The sequence below is a fragment of the Aethalodelphis obliquidens genome, unplaced genomic scaffold (genome assembly GCF_003676395.1).
Source record: "Aethalodelphis obliquidens isolate GAN/ISIS:26980383/991018 unplaced genomic scaffold, ASM367639v1 scaffold3, whole genome shotgun sequence".
Taxonomy (NCBI): domain Eukaryota; kingdom Metazoa; phylum Chordata; class Mammalia; order Artiodactyla; family Delphinidae; genus Aethalodelphis; species Aethalodelphis obliquidens.
Window position 1 is genome coordinate 49,557,498 of NW_020837947.1, and position 20,198 is coordinate 49,577,695.

Consider the following 20,198-nt stretch of genomic DNA (forward strand, 5'->3'; position numbering starts at 1 on the left):
AGAGATTGATATTGAGTGGCCAGAAATAGAGGATGGAACCTGAAAGAGGATATTATCCCAAAAACCAGGAAGGGGAGATTTCAGAAAAGGATTGGTCAACATTGTCAATTGTGGAAGAAGTAAAGTAAGACAAGACCTGTATGGTGAAAATGCCTGGGCTGGAGGTAGAAGGCAGCCAAGGGGCAGTGTCTGATAGACCTGAGAAGAGGAAAACCCTGAAATAGCCAACAGATATGGAAAATAGGGCAGGCCAATTTGCAAACAGTAGCTGAAATGGGGAGGAATTTTGCTCATTACAAAAGTAGGTGAGTGCGAGATCCACTGTAAGAAAAACTAAAGAGACTGGAGCAGTACAGCTTTTATGAACTCTTAAAACCGACCTTTCTGTGACTTCTTTCTAAGACAAGGTCCCATACTGAGAAACAGTAGAATAAAAATTGAGCAGAATAGGGACAACAGAGATGAAAAGAAAAGAAAGTCTGTGGGAGAGGAGAGTGGAGCCCCCAAAAATTGCAGAATGCAAGCTTTCACAGTTTTGAAAACTACTCAAAAACAACAGAAAAGGGAATTCTGTGAAGTTAGAAAATCTGTCCTGTCTCATTCAAAAATTTCAAGAAAGCTAATGTCACATAAAAATGAGCAATATACAAAGTTATAATAGAGAATAAGGAGTTGAATAGTATCTCTACAGACAATGAAAGCATGCCTGAAAGATTAGTCAAATATTGTAACCTACTATTTAAAACAAAAGACATTAGGAAAACAATAAATGAAAGAACAACAAAAATAAGAATTAGAAAAACTCAGAAGTGAGGTAATATAACTCTGCAAAAAATTAAAAGAAAAAATCATTTCAAGAAATGCATTAAACTGGAAGGAACGTAAGCCCAAGTAAATAATACCATAAGAGAAATAGAAGGTGAAAAATAAGGAAGGAAACTTTAAAAATAGGAAAGAGATGAGGAAAAAATTTTAAAGGATTTTTGAGAGGTGACAGATATTAAGGATAGAGAAGAGCCAACATAGAGATAATAAAAGCCACTGAAAAAGAAATCAGAGGAAGGGAACAAAATGAATACTAAAATTTACAATTCAAGAAAACTTTCCTGAAATTAAAAAGAAAGAAACTGTATATTGAAATAATATACTGTGTGCCTAAGAATATTAACCCAGAATGGCCATTATTACCAAGACATAGTGATATTAACTTACAAGGGAGAAATTAGATTATCATTAGACTTTTCAATAGCAATACCAAAAGAAAATAGAGCAGCATATTTTATATACTCCAGGAAAGAAAGTGAGACAAGGATTTTCTAACTTTCAAGTGTAAACAACAAACTTTTCAAAATGTACCAGCTCAGAGAATCTATTTCCTGTGATCATTTCCTATAGAATCTACTTAAGAATGAGCTTTAGACTGTCAAAATGACCAGAGAGACATCAGCAAGGTGTGACTGTTGCTACTAGGGTGCCATTAATTGCTTTTAGGCCCTCTTAGCAGACAGAGTAAGGAAATATATATGTGTATACTAACCTGTGTATATGCATCTGTAAATATGTCTGTATATAACCATCTCTATATTAATCTAAACATGAGTTTGTAGTGATATTTCTAACTCTAATCCATTACCACATGGATCATTCTAGATTTCTCCCCTTATCTGTAAATTCCCCCTCCAACAGTGGGAAATCTGGCTCACATCATCCACAATCCATTTACTTAATCATTCAATTTTAGTATATATGTATAGCCGTATAGAATTGTTGACCCACACCCATGTAGAAAACAACTTCAGCAATGACTGTGCAGTGCTTACATACAATTCCTTTTGCTTTAGTCTTATAGACTCTACTCATTTTCGAAGTTACTAAGATCGGCAAATTTTTCCTTTACCCACTTCAGTGAGGTTGTTTCATACATTTGTAATTTAAGTTAGATTCTCTTGTCACAGTCTGCATTCCTTTCTGGGACCCAACGCCCCAGCCCTCTAGATGATTTTTTTAAATTTGTGTTCATTGTTTTACTTTTTGCTCCATGAGTTCTTTGGGTTTTCACAAATGTATAATGTCATATATCTAACATTGAATATCATACAGAATAATTTTATCACCTAAAAAAATTCATGTGTTTCATCTATCCAATTTTGCCCTCTTCTTCCAAATCTCTGGCAACCATTGATCTGTGTACTGTCTCCATATTTTCCCCTCTTATTCCTTTTCTTCTGCTTGCTTCTCAGTTTATACTGATCTTCTTTCTCGAGGTTCTTGAGGTAGGAACTTAAATTATCTATTTGAAAATTTCCTCTTTCCTTATGTATGCATGCAGTGTTATATAATTTCCTCACACTACTGATTTAGCTGTGTCTCACAAATTTTGGTATGTTGTATTTTCTATTTCTTCAGTCTATTTAAAAATCCCTTGATATATTCTCTTTTATCTATGAATTATTTCTAAGTGTGTTTGTTTAGTTTCCAAGTTTCCATTTTCCTGTTATCTTTATGTAACTTATTTGTAGTTTGATTTTATTGTGATCAGAGGACACACTTTTATTTCAGTTCTTTTACATTTGTGGAGGTTTGTTTTATAGCCATAATATGATCAATTTTGGTTCATATTCCTAGGCATATGAAAAGAATGTGTATTCTACTGTTGGGTGGAATGTTCTACAAATATAGATTCTGTTGTTTGATGGCATTGTTGAGTTTCTTCTACATCTTTGCTGATTTTCTGTCTAGTTCTATCATTTGTTGAGAGAGGGATGTTGATCTCCAACTATAATGTGGATTTGCCTATTTTTCCTTTTAGTTCTATCATGTTTTGCTTCATATATAATATTTTGCATCTCTCTTTAGTGCATGAACATTTGATTACTATATCTTCTTGTTGGATTGATCCTTTCATTGTGATATAATGTCTCTGTCTCTGGTGATTTTCTTTGCTCTGAAGTCTACTCTACCTTATGTTAATATAGACATTCCTGTTTTGTGGGAGGGAAAATGTAAAATACACATAAAATTTGCCATCTTAAACATTTTCAAGTGTACAATTCAGTAACATTAAGTACCTTCACATTGTTGTGCTAACACCACCATCCATCCACAGAACTTCTTGCAGTATTTTGATTGATGTTTGCATGATATATCTTTTTCTATCCTACTTTCATCCTGCCTATGTTGTTATAATTCAAGTGAGTGTCTTGTAGACAGCATACTGTTGGGTCATGTTTCTAAATCCACTCTGCTGATCTCTGTCTTTTAATTGGTATATTAGACCATTTACATTTAATATAATTATGTTATATATGGGTTTGTATCCATGTTATATGTTAGCGCTTACACCTGCCATTTTATTTTCTGTTTTCTGTTTGTTCCCTTTGTTGTTCATTTTTATTTCCTTTTTACTGCCTTTGTTTGGGTTTGTTGAATTTTTTTAGAATTCTATTTTGATTTATCTATAGGTTTTTTTTTTTTTGGAGTGTATCTCTTAGTACAGATCTTTTAGTGTTTGCTCTACATATGACATTTTATATACATAACTTATTACAGTGTACTGGTGTTATCATTTGTTTCCTTTTATCTGAGAATATCTTGGTTTCCTCCTTCATTCTTGATGGATACTTTCACTGGATGTAGAATTCTGGGTTGACAGTTTTTTCTTTCTGCACTTGAAAAATGTTGTGCAACTTCCTTCTGGTCTCTATGATGAGAAATCTGTTGTCCTTCAAATTGTTTTTCCCTGTAGGTAAAGTGTCATTTCTCTCTTGCTGCTTTTCTTTGTTTTTATTTTTCAGAAGTGACTATGATGTGTCTTAATGTTGGTTTCATTCTGTTTGGAGTTCACTCAGCTTCCTTAATTTGTAGGCTTATATCTTTTGCCAAATTTGGGAGTTTTTAGCCATTATTTCTTCAATTGCTTTTTCAGTCCTGCTGTCTTTGCTCTTTCCTTCCGAGATTCCAGTAACACAAATGTTAGATTTTTGTTATAGATCCACAGGTCTCTGAGGCTGTATTTTTTGTCAGTCTGTTTTCTCTCTGTTGTGTGGATTGTGTAATTTCATTTTTCTGTCTTCTAGTTCACTAATTCCTCTGTCCACTCCATTTTGCTGTTGAGTCGATCCATTAAGTTTTATATTTCAGTTATTATATTTTGCAGCCCTAAATTTCCATTTCATGGCTTTTCTTCATAACTTCTGTTTCTCAGCTGAGACTTTATATATTTAATTTGTTTCAAGTGTTTGAAATTGCTGTTGAAGACTTTTTAGGATGGCTTCTTTAAAACAATTCTAATGACTTTTTCATCTGAGTATTGACATTTATTGATTGTCTTTTTTTATTCCATTTAAGATCTTCATGGTCCTTGGTATGACAAATAATATTCAATTAAAACCTGTACATTTGGGGTATTATGTAATGAAATTCTGGATCTTATTTTAGTATTCTGTTTTAGTTGGTTTTGTCTAAAACTTCTCCAGTAGGGAGACGAGCAAGCACTGCCTTCCCTGCAAGGTGGAGGTAGAAATCCAGGTTCCCCATTTGGCCTACATCAACACTCAAGCAGAGGGATGAGGGGGACTCTATGTTATTTCTGGGAAGGAGTGCATGTTCTAGCACTCCATCAGGTCTCCAAAGGCACCTGATGATAAAATTATCCTGATTGCAAGGAGTGGGAGTGCCTTGTTACTGCTCCCATGACACCACAAGTTGGAAGTGGCCTCATTACTACGGGGCTATGTTAAAAGTCCTGACTCTCCCCTAGGCCTCCGCATCAATACCACCCTAACAGGGAAGGAGGAATGCTTATTCTGGTGTGAGTGGATGTTCAGGCTCTCCACATGGTCTCTGTCACTAACATTGCCAGTCATGGGGTGTGAGAAGCACTATTGCCCAGTGGGGATAAACATCCCAGCTCTACTGGGCCTTCTCTGGCACTACCCTGGCAGGGAGTTTAGGGTACCTTGTTACATCTGGGCAAGGGTGGGAGTCTAGTCTCCCTACTTAGCCTTTGCGGGCATGGGTGAGAATAGGGCCACAGTTTTGTTGTTGTGGTGGTGGTGCTGGTGGTGGTGGTTGACTGAAGTAGAGTGGTTACTGCTGAAAAATGTTCTGTCTTACTAGGCTCACCTTTTCCTGGTCCTTTGGCTACAGAGACCAGGCTTTTATATTTCTCATCTATAATAATTGATCTAAAACATTGTTAGATTTTTTTAAAATGAAACATTGTTAGAAAAAAATTCTTTCCAAATAGGTCTTAATTTATAGTGTTTATATTGTTTCAATTTTTTATAGTAGGAAGACACAGACATATTGAATTCACATACTTGCAATTATATAATTTGTGGTAGAAGTACTATCTATTATAAATGTATGTTTAATAAAATATATCTTATGCAGCAGAAATCTTCCCATTTTTCAGTGGTACTTAAGCCAAAACTAGAAATATTTATGTATTTACCTATCTAAACATTCATACATTCATCATCAGTGTCCTAAATGGTTTGCATAAGGATATTAGAGGCTTAGAAAATTATCTGCTAGATTGTTTTAATTTGATTAATTTATACCCCAGGTCTACTGCCTTTTTTTTTTTTTTTTTTACTGCTATCATTTAAAAGATAATTTCTCAATGCTGCGTTGGAATATTTTGTTATGAAATTTTTAAATAGTTCAAGAATTATGACATGGTTTAAGAGAGAAGAGATCCCAGGATTCTTAGTTAAGCAATCAATTCTGAACTAATCAGTGCTACATCATTAAAATGTTCTATATTATTCACATATTGATCATGGGCCCTGTTGTTTTCCCATGACATGAGGAATTTTTGTGATTGAACCTTGATTCCTTATGTTATAGAAACTTCTACCACTTCTTCATTGCCCTCAAAATCCCTCCTTTGGCTCATTAGTTACTTGTTAGTGCCACAGGTACTTGTACAGGTAAATGCTGGGTTGTCCTTGGAGAGAAGAAATGGTGAAATGTTGTCTGCTATTTTTATGTTTCAATTTAAAATGATGAACACTCTGCAAACTGAGAATATGTTGTTAAAAAAAACTTAAATTAGTTTGTCATATAGATGGTTAACATTTCACTTGTTTTTAAGAAGCTAAAATAAAATCAAGGAAGTGATACCAAGAACTCCTGTTTTAATTTAATTATTGTAGCAAAACACCTGATGTAATTTGCTGGCGTTGCCTCAAGAGTCCTTGGACAAATGTTTACATGTAGAGTAGCACTACCAAAATGATAAATTCGTAATAACTTTCCCACATTTAACAACTAAGTTGACAGAGAAATCAGAAGTCTGAACATTAATTAAACTCAACCCTTTCGTCCTTTCTCTGTTCTCATCACCACCCCAAAAAACCTTCAGTTTGATACTTTTGTGCTAATCAATTAAAGAAGTATATTTAAATATAATAGAAAGTTGATATCATATAAATAAGAAACCTGCCAACTTAAATTATTTCCTTTGAGAAAGGGGGAGTTGCTGCTGTTGTTGTTGCTTAAATAATTTTCATTAGTGCTATATATAGCTGAAGACTAGCAATTCAAATAATAATCTCTTCCCATAACTGGGGTTTTCATGCTGAAGATAACACCTCGTATCAATTGGCCATGTATTTCCAGTTAGCTGTTTTCCCAGTCATGGTTCCCAAGTGAGCTCAGCCATCTGTATTCTCCTAAAGAACTCCATTGGGCTGGTGGTACATACACATTTGTGAAGTACCAGCCACAGCCATGGTGCAGTCAGTGTGTGGCCACGAAATAACCCCCCTCAATGTGCTTTCTCCCCTCTCCCATCCCTGTTTCCTTTTCAGATTTGAGGCCACAATAATTCACTTGACTAATGTATTTTCTACATGAACAATACTCTAGTTAGGAGAAAGAGGACTATCAACAAGTTTCTTGAAAAACTGAATTTGTAACCAAAAGAACTCTTAATAGAAACTTAGTTTGTAAATTCATGAAAATACTTGTTCCCATTTCTGTCAACTTCATTTTGCTATTTGGGTCAACCAGTTTAGACTCTGTACATGTAAATTGTCTCTATATAATTTAGTAACTTAGGATTTTTACTACTAGTGATAGGACTATGACCCCTCCCACTTTAGACACTTAAGCAGTGCTTAGCTAGATAAAGAAGCCAGCACTTGCTGGCAGTACTTAGTAGAAAAGCCACAAGACAACACTGTGTTTTATGAATTTGATGTTCTCACCTCCAAGTTAACTTTTTAAAATTGAGCCTCATCTTGAACTGAAAACAGTAAAATATAAAGATGATACTTTCACACTAATAGTTACTATTTGCAAAAGTGAAGGGAAATTATAGTAAATTCTCAGTTATCTGTCATGTTTGAGAATGTGGGATATTATGGTTAGTAGGGTATTGTGACTTAAAGGTTTTATGCAGCATATGCATATCTATACTCTAAACAAATTTGTGCAGTAGGCAAAATTTATCTTTGACCATGGTCTTTCCCCACCCCCCATGGGATCTTTCCTTGTTCACAGACACAGAACCTGTTCTTTTCTCTACTGCCCTAATAGGCCATCAAAACCTGGTCTTAAGGAAAAACTGACCCCTACAATGGAATTACATCACTCATACATTTAACTTATGCAAATGTAACTATTCTTGTTCATCAAAAGAATTTTCAATGTGAGGCAGAATGTATTTTTAATATAAATATCATAGGCAATTCTGCCTAACATTATACTCAATGAGCATATGCCCCTGAGTGAGTGTAAAATAAGAAACAGAAATCTGCTATGTTCTCCATTGGTCTGAGTTCCTGATCACTTCTCATAGAGTGAACGTCTCACCATTCTGAGGGTATTTCAAGTGTTAAAAGACTTCTTTTTTTTTTTACACAAGGCTTTTTTATACAAGCCTCCTAAACACAAGCCAATGACTCCAACTGGTGTTGAACCAAATAAACAGTCATCAGCTCTAATACTGAGGGACAAAATGTCTGCTTTGGAGTTATTAAGAAGTGGACTATCTGTCTTCAGTCTGGTACCTTCAAAAGAGATTTTCAAGGATAATTTTATCTACATGGTTTTCACCTTACATGCCTATGTAAGGTTTGAATCCATTATGTAGTTTGAGTTTTTTCTTTTATATGAGTTTTATATTTGCATTTTAACAGAAAATAATGGAATTGATCTGCTTATAGAATTATAGGTATTATTAAACCTCAACTAAATATGTAAAAGAAAGACAACTAGGTATCATTTTACTATTTCCATCTCTGAGGGAAAATTTGGGTGACACATTTTTATGTGTTTTTTTTTTTTTGGTAATAGCACTTCTAAAATTACACCAAGTAAGCAGCCATTTACTCTATCAAATCCTAAGACCAGCCCTGATTTTACACACAGATTTCCAAGTTTCTCAACACTATAATATGATAAATACATCAACATTAAAACTGTGTATTTCACCTCTGGTTCTCAATTTTTTCATTTATAGAAAGTATTTGTATTTAGACACTCTCCAAATTGCAATTCTAGCTTCACTCAGTTTATTTTATAATTATTTTAGCTCTGAAATCTATGATTATTATATCAGATGTGGACTAGATGCTGGATATATAATTGCGTTGTTTAATCAGAGGGGATTTTAATATCTTGCAGTACTTCAAAGTCATCCCCATGAATTAAGGTTGCCATAACTACTGCTATGCAAAGATACCAATTAGTAGAGATTTATAGTTTCTAGGGCCTAATGATGTTTACTGTGTGAAATAAAAACATACTTTTTTCTGTTCCCTAAATCCAATTTGATAGAATAAGAGGGAAAAAAACCAGATTTTTAGGACTTTGCTGGCCAACATTTGAGCTAAGATTTTAATTGGAAGAATACATTTTTATAGAAAAGAGTAGTGCAGTATTGTTGCATCACAGAGTCTTAAATAGCATGGTTTATAAATGAGGTAACTTGTTTTTCTGGACTTATGGTCCATGGGGGAGGAAAAGACTGTCTTTACTACTTAGAATGTTTTCTTGCTTTTTTATGCTGTATCAGGAATATAACAAGTGTTATGTTTTGGCTGCATGTTATGGACAGGGACCCTGTAGAAAAAGACAAGGGACCCTGAGTTTCCTGACTCAGGTGCTAAACAAAAGCCAAAGAAAGTTTTTAAGCATCCTATAAGCCTTTTTGCTAGTACTGGTGGGAGAGTGTTCCTGTTTTTCTCTGTTTCAGATTTATAATTGTTTATTTTACCATAATTATTTCATATTAATTTTTATATACTACAAAAATTTTTATTAGGTTAGAGCAGTTTTATTAGGCTAGAAAGTAAACATATGATACTTTCCTAATGGAGAAATACTGAGAATAATACTGCTCAACTGGAAACAAGAAAGCTAAAATTGTGGTAGCACTTCCTCCAGGTATTTAGCTCAAGCTTAAGCAGAGTTGTCTGAAAAGTTAACAGGAAAAGAAACTACTTGTGAAGTGTTAAAACCACAATCTAAGAAAAAAATTTTTTCATAATGTCATATTATAGAGTATTAAGAACTAAATGTCACAGACTTGTTTAGTAGTATTTAACAAATACATTTTCCCTCACCTAAGATAAAAACAGCAACAACAGAAAGGCACCAAAATCCCAACATCAGTAGCTGAATTGTTTGGGTGTTTTGTTTTTGTTTTTTCATTCTTCTGGAGCCATGTGGCCAGCAATAGCACCATCTTTATATTTTAGGCAAAGAATGATTTTCAGGTTTTCTATGTCTCACAGTGGGACGACAATCCAAAGTTAAAATTCATATTAATTATTTGAAACTTAGAACTTATTTTCTCACTCTGGCAAATCCTAAAAACAACCCATAAAAGCCAATTTTAAGTGCTCTATTGCCAAACAATAAAGTTAGTAGCAAAAATGATGGTTATATTCTATTTTAGCAGTGTTTGTGTGAGAAAATTAAACCTAAATTTTGATTGGGGATTTCAACAACACTGCCTCCCCATTCTACTGAATCACCTCTTTCCTCAGGCGACACTGGTAGAAGAAGGTTCCAGTAAGAGGTGAGAAGGGGTAGAAGTTCTAAATAGGCGCTGGGATTGGGAAGGAATAGTGGGGAGCTTTCTGAGGGTTTGTGAAGGTCTTTGCTTCTAGCAATGCAAACAGCAGATATAATAATAAGGAGGGCGGTTGCTATTCTCTAAAGGTTCCAGAAGTTTAACAATAAGCTTGTCCCTATTAATCACTAACACAGGAAAAAGGTTTTAAGGATATATGAAGCCCAGTAAAATTTATTGAGTGTGTGTTCCTTTCCCTTCTCCCTCCTTCTTCCTTTGCTATACGGTTACATCTTGCCTTTGTCCCTGAGAGTCCTCCTCCACACCTCCTTATTTCCTGCTCCCTCTCCATATATCTGTTTTCTCCCAATCTTTTACATTCACTTACTTTCACTTTGATCCTTTAGTAAAATTTGGGACTATAGAGGTGTAGTACACAAATAATAGAACACAGTTCAATCTGCATTTTAAAATATTGCCTGACTTAGCTCTCTGAAGTCAGGGTCTGTTTTATTCATCAACTAACAGAATACAGTAGGCACTCAAAATATGTTGAGTAATGAACAAATAAATGCTGTTTTTGAGGACAGTTCTTTTATGGAGTTGAAATTCTAGGATGAAGAGCAAAATAGACTCTAGAGTGGGTGGGGGTAGACTAAAGAATAGGTTAGGAATATAACTGTGGTAGTGGTGGAGCAGCTGAATGAACTCACCCCCCTCTCCCTCCCTCCCTTAACACCATTGAAATGAATCAAAGGTAATGTCTACAGGTGTCCAGGAGTTTACAGTAGGAATAAGAAGAAAGGGGACATAAAAAGACCAGGCATGTATAAGTTGAGAACAAACTTATTAAGAAAACAAGTGAGCTTAAATTTTGGCTTTCATTTTGTCTGTATTTTTTAGGATTGGATTACATTAGGCTGCCAGTTCAGAAAATCCAATATAAGAATTCTTTTTTTTTCAATATAAGAATTCTTAAAAAAAAATAATAATTCTTATACAGGACAGTTTCTTTCTTTCTTATGTAAATGAAGGCAGTCCAGGACTGCTTCAGAAGCTCCATGTAATCATCAGGTGCCCAAATCCTTCCGTGTTTTTCCAGCAGCCTCAAGATGTGGCTTCATCTCTAAGACAGATATCCAAGATGGCCACTGTAGCTCCAGAATCACATCCACATTCCAGATAGAGGAAGAATTTACTAGGAGAATAAGCATGTGCTTCGTCACTTTAGTGACATTTATTATGCACACTCCATTACCCTTTATAATCACATTGGCCAAAGCTTACCAACTTGGTCACACCTAGATGCAAGGAAAGCTGGATAATTTATCTTTTTTCTGAGTGGCAATATACCCAACTAAAGATTTGGGGTTTTATTAACCATAGAAGAAGCAGAGAATCAGCACTAGGGACAACTAGCCATCTCTACCATATTGACCAATGGATTTTCTTGGAAAAATATCAATAATAAAAGATAGACAAAGAATTGTTATAGAAAACAATATTGTATTGTTTTTAAAATATAGATTCTCTTTTAATGTGTAAAATAGTTGAGGCTAGGTTGTGCTTGATATTAAATTATTTGCAGATACTTAGTAAACATTGTAATTAGAAGAAACAGCATTACAAATACTAAATTTTAAAAAGTACATTGATACCTAATAATTTTAATCTTAAATGCACCTTGTTCAAGCCCCACACACCAAAAGGATGAGTAAAATTTGAGTATTTCACAAACGCTGTGCTAAAGAGTTATTTAATTAATATTTTAAATAAGAACTGCTGGTTCGATGTATTGTAGCTCTTACTGTGTAGCTCTCAGAGCTAATAGTTACTGACCACTTATTATTCCAGTCACTGTGTGATTTCATGTAATCCTCTGGCCTTCTAAGGTCACTATATTATCATTCACATTATACAGGTGAGGACATCAAGGCTAAAAGAGATTTAATTTTTCCTTGGAACCCAGTGTTGTTGGACTCTAATGCCAATGCTTCTAGTCATTATACTTTACTGCTGCTTCTTTATAAATGTTTAATAGTATAATCTATCTGATTGTTACCTTGTATCCACATAGAAAAAGATCTTCTCATTTTAAGTACTGATTCTTTTCACTTAATCATACTACTTTAAGCTCTAAAGATAATTGCAGAGGGACATTATGGAATAAAAACAGCTGGAGGCATCTGTCCATAAGTGAACAGTCACAACAAATAAAAGCAACCTCAGTATCTTATCCATAAGCATCTCATCAAAACCATCTTTGACAACACCACCTTTGCCTTATACAGTATTTGTTTAGATACAAAGTGGAAAGAAGCAAAAGGCTTCTTGGGAAATAAATTTTCTTCTAATTCATAATCAATTTGCTGGGCGGGGGGAGGTCACCTTAGGAGCAACCTTTACCCACTCAAAAATTCATCTCACATTAGCAGTGAGGATTCAGGTATCACTTCAACTCATTATTTTCCTTACTGATAAGTTTAAGGCATTCGTAATCAAATTTTAAGATACTGCCTTCTTGACTTTACAGAATATGTCTCCTGCATTCTATTTCTACTCTCATCACTCTGGCATACATCCAGTTACCCCTTAACTAGACCATTACACTGTCTTAAAGTCTATTTCCCCTTAGCTTCTCCCCACAACTCAGACCATCCTAGAAGTTTCTCCTAATCTTCTAAAATCAAAGCTCAGTCACCTCATTTCCCTGCTTGACACATTTTTTATGATCTCTTGACTTCTTCCCTTCATCTGAAGCCATAGCACTGCTTATACCTTTAACATAATTCCATTGTGTGTGGTTCTTTATTGGATTATAAAGCTTCTTAGGGCTGGAATTATGTTTCTTTCATCTTAGTGTACTCTGAAATATCCTGTGTGGGTTCTTGCAAAGCATTGTGTTCCCTGTAGAGAGTTGTTAAATGAAAGTTGTTAAATTCTTTGCTCCCTTTAAGGCCAAAATGTGGTTTAAAAAAATTACAGCCTATTATCCTCAAGCAGTGGTTATAAAAAGTATATCTTCTTCCTACCTTTGTCACGACCCTGATCCAACCCTCTCCTTCATTAAGGGGTTTTGGGTAGATAGAAGGAAAGAAGGCTTGGAATATCTCTTTCACTGAGATTGAGGCTATCTTCCACATTACATTCTTCCTTATTTAAGCATGGCTATACATGTATCTGTCTTTTTACCTGTTCATATAATCTTAGGGAAAGTAGCCCTAAATCTGTTTCCTGATCTTATACCCCTCCTTACTTCCTCTGATTCACCCATTATGTGCCAAGGGATTCAGTGCTGAACAAGATGGGTCATTTCTTACCTTTGGAGCTTTCAGTTTAATAAGAGAGACTGGCTAGCCCACTAGGAATTACAATGCAGAGAGATAAGTGCTTTAACAAGGGAAGTATATAAGGGAGATATTTACTATGCTCAGTGGGTGGGGGGAGGACAGGGAAGGCTTCTCCAAGGCAGTGATTTCTAACTTCAGACTGACAGTGAGAAGTGGGCCTGGATTAGAGAGAACAGAATTGTGGTCAGAGGGAAGAGCATGTGCACAAGTCCAGGAATGATCCCTGTGGGCAGACTGTGAAGTTAGGTAAAGTTGTGAGGCTGAAGAGGAGGGAAACAGTCTCACTACCTCTTCCTTAGATGTACTCAGGTTTCCTTTGCCTGTGCTCATCTTGTACACTTGTGAAAGTCACCACTTTCACCACTTTATACCACTACTCAGAAAGCTTTTAGGGCTCCATTATTGCCTTTTGCTTTCTCTAGTCTCCTCTTTCGCTGGCTTTGTAGGCTCCCTAAAACTGACCCTAACTTATTTCCCACTGCTTACTAACTCATATCTCTTGCCAGGGACAAGACAATTTCCTTTCAGTCTCTAGAGTTCATCAAGCTTGTTCTCTCCCCTGTGCCATTCCCCTCTACCCATCTTTCAAGCCTATACTGACTCTCCATTGCTGCATATTTTTCAGTTTGTGGCATGTAATTTAACACAGAATTACACATTGCCTAGTGTTGTCCTCATTGTTTCTGAGTCTTTTATCATCAACTGTATTGTAAGCTCCCTGAGGGCGGGCTCGGAAGCTGCATTTTAAACTGTTGAGTAGGGGAAAGGAAAGGACATTGGACCTGAAGTCAGACAGACCTGCATCTGACTCTGCCTCTGCCACTTAAAGGTTGGCTGGTTTCTTCTTGGATAGTACAGGAATAATGAGATCAATCTCACAAGGTGGTTGTGAGAAATGGCACAGTCACTCCGTGGGAAATTTGTGGACTGTAAAACTCTATATACATTTTCATTTTGTTCCACAGTTATGTAGAGTTATATTCATTATATAATGTGAGATTTTATGGTTCCTTCCAAGACCTTAGGATCTTGAGAATTACAGACAGTTATTTCTCCTTTTTGACATATTTCTCTCTAATCCAGGTCCTGGCCATTTTTATTCTTCCTCTGTTTCATCTATTTCTGCCCTGTCCTCAAACTTATGGATGAAATCATTTTAGGCAGCCGAGAAAATAGTATTTTGAGACATGAAAAAGTCCAGTTGCCTAATTTATTGATACACTTAAGAAATCTCCCACTGTCTTTTTCTCCTAGCATACTCTGCACGCATAGGAAACAATTACTTAGCATCTACACCTTTACATGAATGCTCTGGACATAGAGCACTGCTCAGGCCTTTGTGGGCATTCTTTTTTTTTTTTTCCTGTGGTCATTCATAGTCCTAAATAGTTTTTCTGATATCCCTGCTTCTCCAGAACCCATTCTTCTTATTTTTCATTTTTATACCTCTCCTTAGACCAGATTCTTGGATCAGGGGGTCCTATCAGTGACTTGTCAGGTTTTAAAGCTCAGATTCTGAGGGTTCGAGGGCTAGGGATCTTGTTTATGCTCTTGCAGGACCAAAGAATGGGGAATCAGAGGAAGCAGACACATGCCTCTAATCCCAAGTGTCAGGGAAAGCTATGGCCAAGTTAAAAGGCCATTTTATTAATTATTACCTACCACTTATACTAGGGGGAAAGAAGGGACCCCACATACTGTTGTTGGTTACCTTACTATCTAAGAACTTACATTATTTGTCAGTCTTTGACTGTATCTAAGAACTTTACTGAGGAGGTTGAAGAAGCTCAGGAAAATAGACTTTAATTGAATGCAAATTTATATAGGAAAATAATGAACATTTCCTTCCTTACTAAGAAAAGCAGAGAGTAGACAAATCTGCTTGTTATTGGGGAAAAGGAATGTTTATGGGGGAGGGGAAGTGGTAGAAAAAATGGCAACATTTAAAATTCAGGGCTTCCCTGGTGGCACAGTGGTTGAGAGTCCGCCTGCCGATGCAGGGGACACGGGTTCGTGCCCCGGTCCGGGAAGATCCCACGTGCCGCGGAGCGGCTGGGCCCGTGAGCCATGGCCGCTGAGCCTGCGCGTCTGGAGCCTGTGCTCCGCAACGGGAGAGCACGACAGTGAGAGGCCCGCGTACCCCAAAAAAAAAAATAAAATAAAATAAAAAATTCTGTATTCATGGCATTTTAGGCAATAATTCACACTCAAGAAAAATATTTAATAAAGCAAAATCATCCCTGCTACTCATAAGAATTGTTCTGAAAAGTAAAATTGCCATGAATCAAGTGCATTTAGTCTGGAGACCACCTTTTAGGTATAATTACTGTGTTTTAAACCATGGTTTCCATTGTTCCTAATAGTGTCTTTAGTTATCAACAGCTAGGGAAAAAATCTAGGACACGGAGCTCTATAATCTTTAGAAATAGTAGCTCTCTGAAATTCCTTATAGAACTCAGGACCATTTTTGCTACTTTGGTTCCCCATTTACTGCTTACATTATTGCAAATGTTCTATAATAAATAATCTTCTTAAGCAGAGAGGATAGAAAGTATCCTAAAATCATTTTCATACACTAAATCTCTATTTCAGAGTAGTCTTGAAACTGTAAGAATTTTAGATGATTATCAAGTGAACAGTTTAGACTCTAAATGTACATGAGACAGTTAATGTACATTTTTCAAGGTAATCTTCAAACCCAGTTCAAAGATACCTTCTCTCATGTCACTGATAGGCACAGTGTGTGATTCCAGTACCATTTTTTCATTTCTTCATCTGCAGATTTTTTGGCATGTTTAGGTGGTACTATTATTTTCTGATACAAATAAGCATAGTTTGGGGACTTTTTAAAAGTACCTCTTTGTTCAACACATTGCTTACATGGCCCAGTCTTTGTTTTTTGCCAGATCCTAGGATTGGGGGAATCATTTTTAAGTATTGGATTCTCTTTGTCTCTATGGTATGTGCTGCCCAGTTTTCCAGGTGGCATCAACTAATATTGCTTTTTAAGAAGTGGTTTTTTATGACCTAAGGATACCAAAGAAAAACTGTTATTTAACCCTGTCTTCAATATCTACCTGCTCTCGTCTCTGGAAGAAAGATGACTTTATTTTTTTGCTGTCTGAAGTTAATGTAGCAGAAAATCATCAGAACAAGACATAGACTAGAAGAAAATATTTGCAACACATATATCAAGCAAAGTCTTGTATTCAGAATAAAGAACACTTTCAACTCAGTAGCAAGAAGACAACCAGCCCAATTAAAAAAAAAATTAACAGAAGATTTGAATTGTCACTTCATGAATGAAGATATATAAATGACCAATAAGCACATTAAAAAATGTTCAATATCGATAGTTATCCAAGATATGCAAATTAAAACCACAATGCATTATTACTACACAAGGGCTTCTCAATTTCAGCACTTGACATTTTGGACCAAGTATTTCTTTGTTGTGAGGGGCTGCCCTGTATGTTTTAGGATGTTTGGCAGAATCCCTAGCCTCTACCAGGTACGTGTCAGTGGCAACTGACTTACCTACCAGTTGTGAAAAACAAAAATGTATCCAGACATTGTCAAATTACTCTAACAGGGCAAAATCACCCCCAGTTAAGAACCGCTGCACTACACCCATTAGATTGACTGAAATGAAAAATATTGACTATGCTAAGAGTTGGTGAAGATGTAAAGCCACTGGAACTCTCATACACTGCTGGCAGTAATGTAAAAATGGTTCAACCACTATGGAAAACAGTTTGGCAGTTCCTTAGAAAGTTAAACCTATGCTTGTTATATGAGCTGGCCATTACACTCTAAGAAAATAAAATGGAAACATATGTTCAATACAAACCTATCTAAGATCCTTAGGGAATGTACTATCCTACTTAGATGAGAATTTTACACATGAATTGAAAATCTTAAGTACAAAGAACCTTTTCTTTGTTGACATGTAGCATTTTTTCCACTTCCTTACTGGGATCATTTTGCTTCTTCCTGAACTGAAGCTACTTCAGTGAGGATATATTGGTGTAGACTCTTACTTTTTCTCTCTTAAAATGTGTTTCTTGCATTCACTTTCTTAAAAGATAGTTTCATATATTAGTACAATTCAAGAAAGGCCATTTTCTCTCAGTGCTTCAAAGATATTTTTCCCCCAGATCTTCTGGCTTCCATTGTTAAAAATTAGACTGTCAGTTTAGTTTTTCCTTTGTAGGTAGTCTGACTTTTCTCTTGGATAACCTTTAAGATCTTCCCTTTTTCTTGGAATTTTTCAGTTTTACTCTATGTCAAGGTATATATTTCCTTTCATTTATTCTGTATGGGATTCATTGTGCTTCCTGGAAATGAGGATTGGTGTCTTTAATCAGTTCGGGAAAATTCTCAGCCGTCATCTCTTAGAATATTGCCTTTCTCCTTCGAGAACTCCAATTAGATATATATTAGACCTTCTATTCCATCCTCCATGTTTTTTATTTCTTCTTCCATATTTTCCATCTCTTTGTATTATGTGCAACATTCTGGATTATTTCTTCAGATTTACTTTCTAGTTTATTAATAATTTTCTCCTCATCTATGCTGAATACACTGTTTATCTATTGAATTTTCTTTCAATTATTGTAAAGTCTGTATTGGATTCATTTTTAAATCTGGTTATTTTTTGATGGTTTCTTGTTCCTCATCCATACTTTCAATTTCCTTTAAAAATTTAAGAAACATATTAAACTGGTATTCTGCATCTATAATTCTAACACCTGAAGTCTTGCAGGTCTTAGGTGATTATTGTTTCTTCAGACCTCACTAATGGTGCTTTTTTTCATGGTATGTTTTATTATTGTAAGCTCACATTCATCAGAATTTTATCTCCTTCAGAGATAATCTGTATTTCTGACTGGAGCCTGGGGGACATAACCAACCCACTTTAACTGAATCCTTGCCTTGTTTTTTGATTGTTTCTTTTAAGACCAGGTAGATAAAGGGATTTAAGGCCCCAGCTCCTCATATGTGAGCCACTTTGTGCTTATAAATTTTCAGAGGAGGTTTTACCCCTTCTACCAAGAGCAAAAGTTGAAACAGGCAAAATTTTTACCTCCTTTTGTAGATGGGGTGTTTTTCCTAGTTAATGCTTTCAATGATAGTTTAGCCTTTTGGGGTTTGGCACCACCCAGTTTCCCAAGTCCTAGGCTTTGTCATCTGTTCCCTATGCTGCTGCTCTAGGTTACTGGGGATTCATAGCCACCAGGATCAGTAATCCCTACCTCCTTGGATTCCTCCTATTGGCCATTTTTGACTTATGAGGATTGCTGTTACTTTGCCAGTTTAGCCATACCTTTTAAATTATATTTCTTATAGAAATATTTGTAGGTGTTTTTTACAACATGAGTAAGAATCATTATCATGGAGGTTAGCTATTACCCTAATCTGTCAGAGAGTGGTGCTGTCAGAGCTCCTTAAGGCTTATTACATCAAAGTACACTTTTAGGGGACTTAACCTGGCAGTCCAGTGATTAAGACTACACCTTCCAATGCAGGGGGTGCAGGTTTGATCCCTGGTTTGGGAGCTAAAATCCCACATGCCTCATGGCCAAGAAACCAAAACATAAAACAGAAGCAATATTGTAACAAACCCAATAAAGACTTTAAAAATGGTCCACATAAAAAAAAAAATCTTAAAAAAAGCCGTAGACTTTTAGTAAATGGCCTACTACTGTACTATCCAAGTTCTTATTTCTGCTTTTTTAGAACTTTTCTGACTCTTTACTTGTGATCAAATGGTTGACTATCATTCTTTCTCTGTCAGTGTAAACAGTAGTAGTCCCTACTTCCTTCTAAATTACTGTGGAATTAGAAACTAAATAAACAAGCTTTTTGTAATTTTATACAAAATAAAAGTAAATTGTGTCTAAGAGAGGTAAACCAAAGGTTTTCCTCTGAGTACAGTACATATTCTTTGGTATATATACTCTGTACCATCTATTTTACTTTTTTTTTTTCTTACTTGTTCTAGATTCTTTTTTTGAGATTGTCAAACAAGTCAATTCAGGTATAATGAGATATTACTATATAAATAGTGTATAATAATCACCTATTTTGTCCAAAATTACTGATTTTCAAATGTGAAAGAAAACATTTTAAGGGGTGTGTGTGTAAATAATCATTAGATTTAATCCTACCAAATCACTCTGAATTCTACTTTTTGTGTGTGTGTGTGTAGGCAATACAGTATTTAACAACTAAGAAAAATTACCATATTTTCTTATGTTTTAAGTCTGTTAAAGTGACTCTAATGATTGTGTGCCAGTTTGTCTTCATTTATGTTTTCATTTTTCCCTTTTACATAAAATGTTATAATGTTTTCTAGATGTTATGGAGCATTCTTATTCTGGCAGTAGGCTCAATGGGGAGTCAGTCTAGATTTCCTAGAAAGGGATGATGTTCTAATGACTTGGGTGGTCACAGAGGGTGGGGTGAACAGTCAATTAAACAAAAGAGATTTAGGGAAAACAGTACAGGGGAAGATAGGGAGGGATGAAGAGAAAAGTTCATGGTCCCTTGGCCACTTTCCTAATGGACATACAATCACTGGAATAGTAACAGTGGAAAGGAAACTATCTGACAACATCATGGTATAGTAGAAAGAACATGCCTTTGGAGTCGGACAGGCTTAAGTTCTAACCTTTGCTCAAGCCCCTTGCTATGTGACCTTAGGTACTTAACCTCTCTGTCTCACAGTTTCCCATTTCTGAAATGAAGATAGCATCTACCTATAGGGTTATTATAAGGGTTAAGAGTTCAAACATGTAAAGCATTTAGAGGAGTAC

General features: G+C 35.6%; 1 protein-coding gene and 1 non-coding gene across 7 annotated transcripts in view; one reads left to right on the forward strand and one right to left on the reverse strand.

Moving 5' to 3' along the window:
- The window catches only part of SESN1 (sestrin 1), a 130,979-nt gene that overhangs the window by 53,467 nt on the left and 57,314 nt on the right, over positions 1–20,198 (forward strand). The gene's annotated exons all lie outside the window — the stretch shown is intronic.
- LOC113613244 (U12 minor spliceosomal RNA) lies at positions 12,407–12,522 on the reverse strand. Its single transcript, XR_003430133.1, has one exon. It is a non-coding gene; the product is annotated as a U12 minor spliceosomal RNA (small nuclear RNA).